Source organism: Rattus norvegicus, chromosome 4, assembly GCF_036323735.1.
Source record: "Rattus norvegicus strain BN/NHsdMcwi chromosome 4, GRCr8, whole genome shotgun sequence".
Lineage (NCBI taxonomy): Eukaryota > Metazoa > Chordata > Mammalia > Rodentia > Muridae > Rattus > Rattus norvegicus.
In genome coordinates this window covers 7,071,139-7,081,102 of record NC_086022.1, presented here as the reverse complement: position 1 = coordinate 7,081,102, position 9,964 = coordinate 7,071,139, and the positions used below count along the sequence as shown (strand labels likewise).

Below are 9,964 nucleotides of genomic sequence, written 5' to 3'. Positions count from 1 at the left end.
ACTTCACTCCGGCAATTATTTTTAAAATGGAAAATACTGGTAAGGATATGGAAAATTAAGAGTATTCTAACATTGCTGATAAGGATAGCAAATGGAACAAGTAGTATGAAAAATAATTTATAGATCATTCAAAACTTTAAGTGTGCCCTTTCCCATTCCGGCCTGAGTGAAGCAGGCTCGTGGGTCAGTGATACCCAGGAATTAAGAAGTTTTTGGAAGCCGGGAGGTCGCGGACCACTGCTCCGTGGCTGTCATCATGCCACAAAATGAATATATTGAATTGCACTGCAAACAATATGGATATCGTTTGGACTACCATGAGAAAAAGAAAGAAAAAAGGTCAGAAGGCCCATGAACGTTCAATGAAAGCAAAAAATAAATAAATAAATAAATAAATAAATAAATAAATAAATAAATAAATAAATAAATGATCGGCCTGAAGGCTAAGCTCTACCATAAACAGCGCCATGCCGAGAAAATACAAATGAAAAAGACCATTAAGATGCATGAGAAGAGAAACACCAAGCAGAAGGATGACGAGAAGACTCCACAGGGAGCAGTCCCTGCCTACCTGCTGGACAGAGAGGGGCAGTCAAGAGCAAAAGTACTTTCCAACATGATTGAGCAGAAGCGGAAAGAAAAGGGGGGGAAATGGGAGGCCCCTCTACCCAAAGTTCATGCCCAAGGAGAAGCAGAAGTATTGAAAGTTATTCGAACAGGAAAAAGAAAAAAGAAGGCATGGAAGAGAATGGTTACAAATGTCTGCTTTGTTGGTGATGGTTTTACAAGAAAACCACCTAAATATGAAAGGTTCATTAGGCCAGTGGATCTACGTTTCAACAAAGCCCATTTCACACACCCTGAGCTGAAAGCTACCTTTTGCCTGCCTATACTCGGTGTGAAAAAGAATCCCTCCTCCCCATTATATACAACCCTGGGTGTGATCACCAAAGGGACAGTCATTGAAGTGAATGTAAGCGAGCTGGATCTTGTGACACAAGGAGGCAAGGTCATTTGGGGAAAGTATGCTCAAGTTACCAACGATCCTGAAAACGATGGGTGCATAAATGCAGTCTTGCTGGTTTGACAGTGACGTCATACAAGTCATTCCACTCACTGTGGAAGACTACAGTATCCGGAAAACACCATCGCTGTGATCTTTCTGAACTACCAATCAGCCTTACTCCATGTGCACTCATCAAGAAGTATTTATTAAATTGTAAAGGAAAATAAAACACTGCCCAATTTAAAAACAAAAAACTTTAAGTGTGGATTTATCACATGACTCACCAATTTTACAACAAGGTCTATATACAAAGGCCTTGGAATGTGTTTATTTCAATGAAAACATACACAAACCTTTACAGCAGCATTATTGATAATGAAAAAGGTAGAGACAGCTTAAATGTGTGTACCCATTCAGCCACACAATAGAATATTATTTAATCATGCAAAGCACTTGTTTATTTATATGTGTTATATGCATGTAAGTGAATCTTGAATACATCATACAGAATAAAAAACAAATCATATGTAAAAGGTCATATTTTATATAATTATATTTATAGGAAATGTCCAGAATGGGTAAGAAATGTAAATATAGAAATATAGAGAAAGTTAGAGGTTATAAGAAGCTGGAGGAGAGGGAAAGGGGCAGTAGTTTGATGGGGAGAGGTTTCCTTTGGCGCAATGTAAAGGTTTGGGAACTTGAGCTGGTAGTTAGTACACGCATACTACATGCCTTGAGACAGTCCACTTTTAAAGGTTTAATCACTAATAGTCACTAAATGCTTAATTAGTCATGTAAATTTCACCTCGTTATAAAAGATAAGTTATATTTAGTTTGGAATTTATTAGGGATAAACATAATTGGACCTTTTCTTGCCCCTTTTGTTGTGGAATTAAGAAGTGTAGTCAAATGTGGAGTACTCCCTTCAGGCCATTCCCATGTCACAAGAGTTAGCCTTCCTTCAAAGCTCCACCCAGCAGTTACCTGGCAACAGCCAGGTAGGCCTGGCTTACTATAAAAGGGCCCATTTGACTGCCTCCTTCTCTTATTCTCTCCGACTCTCTTCTCTCCCTGACTCCTTTCTCCCTCTCTCCCCCTCTCTTTCCCCCTTTCTCCTCACTTTCTATATATTCCTGGTCGGCCACATATTCCTCAGGACACCAGAACTGGCAAGTCACTAGCTTCTCACTCATTCCCTTCTCACCCAGAAGGGAATGTCTTCACCACCAGGCCTCCCAGTCTAATTCACAGGCTAAATTTGGCACCATTATTCACAATGCAATAACTCTAAATGGCTAATTACTGGTGTTTTAAAAGGAAAACGTTTACAACTCTCTCATCCATAGGCGTTTGTTTTCCCTGCCCCCTACTCTCTTGCTGCTTGCTCTCCACTCCTAACTGCCCTCCTGACTCTACCTCTGCTTTCAGCACTCTCCCACTGCCACCTCCTGCTGCCAAGCCACACCATTCCCCTCACACTGTGCCACTTAGATTCATCTTTACGTTTGTTCTTGTTTTGCTTCTGCCATTCCATTCTAAGTTACTTAGACACCTTTGCCATTCTGTTCTAAGATATAACAAAACCATGGTTTCCCTCTGGTCAAAGCTGCCATTTCAGTGCCATCTTAACTAAGGACAGTCCCATGATCATCTGCCATTTTGTCGTGGGCAGTTCCCACTTCACTGCCTTTAGGAATACAGCCTGACTTAAGGTCTCCAAAGACACTTTTCAATTAGGATCAGATTTTCATTCTATTCTGCCTTGGTAAATAATGATTTTTAAACAGTAAAAAAGTTAAAGATCACTGCCTTAAGCCACAGTGTACTCTATTTGCTAGATACATCCAGGACAAGTAATTAAACAAACAGAGATTGTCTAACTCAGATATACTTAATAGATACTGGTTCTCAATCTTGTCAGAAATCTGCTAAATGTAACAATAAATATTTAAGCTTATGATAGACAGAGATTCCCAAAACTTAACAGTGATTTTCTTGCCTGGGTCTCTAAGCAGATATGGACACAGTGACAAGACTACCTAGATTGTGTTGTGATAACCACTGAGACACACTGCTCTATTACCTTGCTGCTGCCAGGGCTTGGCCTACACTGTGGACAAACAGAAGATACCCAGAGAGTTAGATGTCTCATATTGCCTATGACAAGGTGAGTCATTTCTCCCATGTTCCTACTTCACAGGAAAAAGCTTCTCATCTTCTGGGACTGATGGCCAGACTGACTGCCTGAGTTGTTATGGAGACCACGGGGATCTAGAACTGTTTAGGTAGGGGGCTACTGACCAACTCTGTCATTTTAATTAATGACATCTAGATTATAATTTATTCTTCCCAGATTTCTGACTAACTTCAGTTAGCTTGGCTAACTTCAGCTTGACAGCTAGAAAACAGACCTCTAGCTCCTTACCCTAATGTAATCCACTACCTTATTAGCTCATTAATCAATTCATTAACTAGCTAAGACTACCAGATCTCCTATCAAAGACATAGGCTTGCCTTGCTCTCAGGCTTCACAATAAACAATGTACAAGTTTAGATGTAACCTCTTACAGATGCAGTCTTCTGTTACTTTATTATCTAATCTCAGCTTCCAGTGACGCAATGCTTCAGATTTCCTCCCCTTGTTATACCACTGTCCTAACCATCAATAGAGGTCTTACAAATTACCCTAACCCTAATAAAACATTCCACTATCTAGTCCAACTTTTATAATCCCAAATTCAAATTTTAAATTTCCTTTGATTGTCCTTTAACTATAGACTTAAGATGTTTCTCATGCGGGGTTGGGGATTTAGCTCAGTGGTAGAGCACTTGCCTAGGAATCACAAGGCCCTGGGTTCGGTCCCCAGCTCCGGAAAAAAGAAAAAAAGATGTTTCTCATGCTAAATTATATGATCAACTATCATATTCACAAGGTCATCTACTTTTTAGTTTCCTTTGATTGTCTTTTAAATGTAGACTTAAAAATGTTTCTCATTATACTAAACTTATGTATATTTAGTCTCCTAGACAGAAGGAAGAGGCTCTTCTTGCTCCTCCTGCTCCGCAAAAATTTTTCATCTTCCCTGAGCTCATCTCAAAGACTGTTCATTTTGTTAACAAACTTATCTCTTCTGTAAATTTATAAACTCCAGGAAACCCACTCAGATCTACCTCTCATGGATCAAACAGACTCCATCCAGATAAGTGCACTTGCCAATCAATAGCCTAAGTTCCCACTTACTACCTATTTCAAAAGGTGGGATTCCTTTCCTGTTCTCTAAGATTGGGACTCCCCTCACCCCAACCACCAAGACCTAAGGGCTTCAAATGTACACCTAAGAAAAAAGCCTCGTGTGTGTGTGTGTGTGTGTGTGTGTGTGTGTGTGTGTGTGTGTGTGTGTGTGTTTCATAATCTTGCCAAGTCTAGGCATTTACTCAAAATCTACATCCAGGACAGCTCTAGAGAAGCAACCCACAGATGCTCCAATCTATTCTCACAGACACAGATGCTTCTGCTGGACCTGCTCCTTCTACCTATAGATGGTTCCACAGACCCTGAACAGCAAGAAAACAGCCAACTCTCATAAGACTGGACCAATATCCCCATGCCCATTTCCTTAGCTTTCCTAGAGACATGTCACCCCAAAGTCAGAAGGAAGTAGCTAAAGATCACAACAACCCTTGCTTCACCATCACCTGTTTCTAGTTTTTCCTTTTTTAAAAAAAATTAAATCAGAATGGAGGAATGTTAGCATTCTCTCTAGGCTCTGCCCAGCAGTTACCTGGCAATAGCTAGGTAGACCTAGTTTACTATAAAAGAGGCAGTTTGACCTCTCCTCTCCCTCTTACTCTCTTACTCTCTTATTCTCTCTGACTCTCTTCTCTCCCTTTCTCTATTGCTCCCCATGTCCCCTTCATGTGTTCCTGATCAGTTTCTCTCTCTCTCTCTCTCTCTCTCTCTCTCTCTCTCTCTCTCTCTCTCTCTCTCTCTCTCTCTCTCTCTCTGTGTGTGTGTGTGTGTGTGTGTGTGTGTGTGTGTCTTTACTCCCTTCCCAACTCCCCTTCCCATGCCCTGGCTGGTCCCTCAGGGGGAAGGAATAGCTCTCACTTCACCATACTGCACTCTATTCAATATATTCTTGTAAAACACAACACCAAGGAGTGGGAATGCCTCCTGCAAAGGATATGATGGAATTGTCGGCCCCATAAACTAGTACAGAGTAAGGTGTGAGCTTAGTCCTTGAGATTCTGTGCAGAAGTGTTGTTGCCCTGGGGCACAACGGAAACAGCTTTGTGCACTTGCCAAGAACTTCTCAGCAGTTTTGAAGTGTGAGACATACAGGTATGGATGTTCTCCTGTGGGAACCTGAGCATGGTGGCAGAAGAGTTGCACATGCTATTGCAAATCAGCGAGGGCTTGTCAAAACACTTATGTGTGCCACCTCACACTTCTAGGACCAGAGCCTGCCACATGTTGAACTCCCGATGGGAAAGCTTCCTTTTCCCATGGATGGTGACCAGAGTCACTTCCTTGATGTAGATGAATAGCTACAATCCTTAAGTACACATGGTGCTTTCTGGTGCCCTGGGAGCTCACTGTAGACTGTAATTGTCTTATCTTAATGCTTGGACTTTCCCATAATCTAAAGATAATAGTCCCCAATATCAGAGTTACAAAAGATGTTCAAGTGACACTGCCCCCACCCCTGCAAAGCACCCCTCCAACAGAACAGGATCTGGTATGTTTGATTACCATGTCATAGATGACCAAAGGCATTGCTGATATAATTCAAACCTATCACCTCTACTGCTCAGTCAGTAGTTACAAAAGAGGAAAACTCAATGCATATAAATTCAAAAAATGATCAGTGTGCTTCAATATCTGGGAATACTGAGATGGGGGTAAGTAAGCATTTGGGTGAGTGTATATATTCGAAATAAATGTGTGAGGTATGTGTTTGGACATGAGTCATATGTAAGTATATGTTTGGGTATGTATGTGTTTAGAAGTATATGTTTGGATAAGAATATGTATGGAGTGGTGTTTGTGTGGCAGTTTGAACATGCTTGGCCCAGGGAGTGGCACTATTAGGAGGTGTAGCAATGCTGGAGTGGCTATGGCCTTATTGGAGGATGTACATTACTGTGGGGGTGGGCTTGGAGGTCCTATACTCAAGCTCCACCCAGTGTGGAAGAGACTGTACTCCTACCTGCCTACAAAAGAATCTCCTCTTGGCTGCCTTTGGATCAACAAGTAGAACACTCAGCTCCTCTAGCACCAAGTCTGCCTAGATGATGACACGCTTCTTCTTTTCTTCTTCTTCTTCTTCTTCTTCTTCTTCTTCTTCTTCTTCTTCTTCTTCTTCTTCTTCTTCTTCTTCTTCTTCTTCTTCTTCTTCTTCCTCCTCCTCCTCCTCCTCCTCCTCCTCTTCCTCCTCCTCCTCCTCTTCCTCCTCCTCCTCCTCCTCCTCCTCCTCCTCCTCCTCCTCTTCTTCTTCTTCTTCTTCTTCTTCTTCTTCTTCTTCTTCTTCTTCTTCTTCTTCTTCTTCTTCTTCTTCTTCTTTCTTCCATTTTTATTAAATTGGGTATTTCTTATTTACATTTCAAATGTTATTCCCTTTTCCAGTTTCCAGGCCATCATCCCCCTAACTCTTCCTCCCCCTTCCCTTCTATATGAGTATTCCCCTCCCCATCCTCCCCCCATTACCACCCTCCCCCCAACAATCCCATTCACTGGGGGTTCAGTCTTGCCAAGACCAAAGGCTTCCCCTTCCACTGGTGCTCTTACTAGGCTATTCATTGCTACCTATGAAGTTGGAGCCCAGGGTCAGTTCATGTATTGCCTTTGGGTAGTGGCTTAGTCCCTGGAAGCTCTGGTTGGTTGGCATTGTTGTTCATATGGAGTGTCAAGCCCCTTCAGCTCTTTCAGTCCTTTCTCTGATTCCTTCAACGGGGGTCCCGTTCTCAGTTCAGTGGTTTGCTGTTGGCATTCGCCTATGTATTTGACATGTTCTGGCTGTGTCTCTCAGGAGAGATCTATATCCCGTTCCTGTCAGCCTGCACTTCTTTGCTTCATCCATCTTATCTAGTTTGGTGGCTGTATATGTATGGGCCACATGTGGGGCAGGCTCTGAATGGCTGTTCCTTCAGTTTCTGTTCTAAACTTTGCCTCCCTATCTCCTCCTATGGGTATTTTTGTCCCCCTTTTAAAGAAGGAGTGAAGCATCCACATTTTGGTCATCCTTCTTGAGTTTCATGTGGTCTGTGCATCTTAGGTAATTCGAGCATTTGGGCTAATATCCACTTATCAATGAGAACATACCATGTGTGTTTTTCTGTGATTGGGTTAGCTCACTCAGGATGATATTTTCCAGTTCCATCCATTTGCCTATGAATTTCATAAAGTCATTGTTTTTGATAGCTGAATAATATTCCATTGTGTAGATGTACCACATTTTCTGTTGCCACATTTCCTCTGTTGCAGGGCATCTGGGTTCTTTCCAGCTTCTGGCTATTATAAATAAGGCTGCTATGAACATAGTGGAGCATGTGTCCTTGTTATATGTTGGCGCATCTTTTGTGTATATGCCCAAGTGAGGTATATCTGGGTCCCCAATGTGATTTTCAGAATGGTTGTACCAGTCTGCAATCCCACCAACAATGGAGGAGTTTTCCTCTTTCTCCCCATCCTCACCAGCATCTGCTTTTGCCTGAGCTTTTGATCTTAGCCATTCTGACTGGTGTGAAGTGGAATCTCAGGGTTGTTTTGATTTGATGCCATGCTTCTTACCATGATGATAATGGACTGAACCTCTGAAACTGCAAGCCAGCCTCAACTAAATGTTTGCCATTATCAGAGTTACCTTGGTCAGGATGTCTCTTCACAGCAATGAAACCCTAAGACAATATGTGTATGTTTGGGGGTACTTGTTAGTGTGCATTAGTGATGATGAATATGTATAAGTGTGTATGCAGGTTGAGAACAGGGGTATTCAGTTTCAATGTATGGAGTATGTGTCTAGATGAGGGTATGTAAGTATATAGTTGGATGTTTGGGTGTATTGAATGTGTATCTTGGATTCCAGAATAACCTTTTTATTATTAAAGAAACCAGAGTAATAGTAAGAAAATTTTTCAGAAAGAAAAAAAGAGTTAACCACCAACAGAGTTCCAGAAAACAGACACTTTGACCTTGCACCATCTTTCTGTCCTCGAGAATGAGAGAAGACAGGCCCTGCTCTTATTCAGACTTGGTGCCCAGTTCAGACAAGTCCACCCTCACCTGTGAATATGCATGCCAAAGGTTCTAAATAAAACAGCAGCAAATTCCATACAGCTCGTAAGAAAGTACAATTCTCTCAGGCCAGGTTTGGGGTCTTTCAGAGGTGCAAAGGTGTTCTCATATTTGAAAGCTAAAGAACTTCATTCACCAAGTCCACAGATTTAAAAGACTGTGGTATATACAGTATACCACAAAGACAAGCACCATTCAAGTTTGGATGAGAAGGAATCTTTCCAAACTGGCAAAGCATGTGAATATCTTTCATAGAAAAGATACATCCTAGCAGCTTCATCCTGGCACAGAGCAGCCCAGGACACTTCTCTGTGACCCCACTTCTTGTCCCAAGATCTGAAACAGCATAGTCAGGCCCTGCTAAAATCCAAAGGATTGGGTGAGGAAGCAAACTTCAAGGAGTAGTACAGAGGACATCACTGAACTCACAGAAAATACACTAAACATATAGACATTTGACCTTAGTAGAAAGCAGCTCTCTGTGAACTGAAGCCTAAGATCTTTTATACTCAATGCAGGAGCAGAATCAGACTTCTCTCAAGGACTCAAATTTACAAAGCCAGTCATGGACCATGGGTGACTGGACACCCACTAAGAAGGCAGCTGCTGTGTGGTGCTATTGAATATATGCAGCCAAGCCTGTGAGCACAGCGGCTGTCTGCAGAAGTGCTAAGTCCCCTCATTACTCAAAGAACTTCGAGATAGAAGCAGCTGATTCATCAAGGAGGAACTCAGCATGGCCTGAGTGGCAGACCTCTGAGCAGATGGATGAAACATCATTTAAAGAATAGCTGGTGGTAGATAGTGAAGGGTTTGCTGTGGGCATCTCAGTCACTGAGTTTCCCTAGACAGGTGATGTAGTCCAGACACAGAAAAGGAGAAGGGGAGAGATGTCCACAGCATGATTTAAATCATCATGCTGACAGAAGCACCCTGCAAAGGAGAGGTCTAGACTGAATGAGAATCCCACCCAGGCCATCAGAAGATTGAATGAAGGTGAGAGCCACTGAGCTGGGTCAGAGCCTGCAATTATACACTGGATGACAGTGTCCTCCTCTGGCTTCTCCAAGTTCTAGAATATAAAGTATCACAGTCGAAGAGGCAAGCAGAGAAGTCCAATGTTGCTATTCACATGCCTTTGGTTTTGTTGTCTCTTAGAAATGGGTCAGGCAGGAGTCAAACTCACTCTGTGGCTGCTGAGGATTGACCTTAATTAAACTCCTGATCTTCCTGCCTCTTCTTCCTGAGAACAAGAGTTGCTTTTCCTGCATGAATAACCACTGAATTTGTTCCATGCTAGAGACCCTCAGGCTATTAAGTGACCTGTAAGTCACTGTCCTTTCTTCTTTGGTTCTCATCATAAGATCTATAATTTCTAATTAACCAAAATGCTCCAAAATTAAGTTTTAAGCTAGAGAAGTGGTTCTCAACCTTCCTAATGCTGTGACTCTTTAATACAGTTCCTTGTGTTGTGGTCACCCCCAACCATAAAATTATTTCTTTGCTACATGATTGTTTTGCTACTGTTATTAGTCTTAGTGTAACATAATCACAATCTGATATGTGACCTCAAAGGGGTCAGAACCCATAGGTTGAGAACTGCTGGACTAGAGCACCAGAACTTTAGTGATGACTCAGGAATACCCTGCTGGGTAGAAACA

General features: G+C 42.0%; 1 pseudogene; it reads left to right on the top strand.

Moving 5' to 3' along the window:
- Positions 1-256: 256 nt before the first annotated feature.
- On the top strand, positions 257-1,123 carry Nsa2l2 (NSA2 ribosome biogenesis factor like 2; annotated as a pseudogene).
- The last annotated feature ends 8,841 nt before the right edge of the window (positions 1,124-9,964 follow it).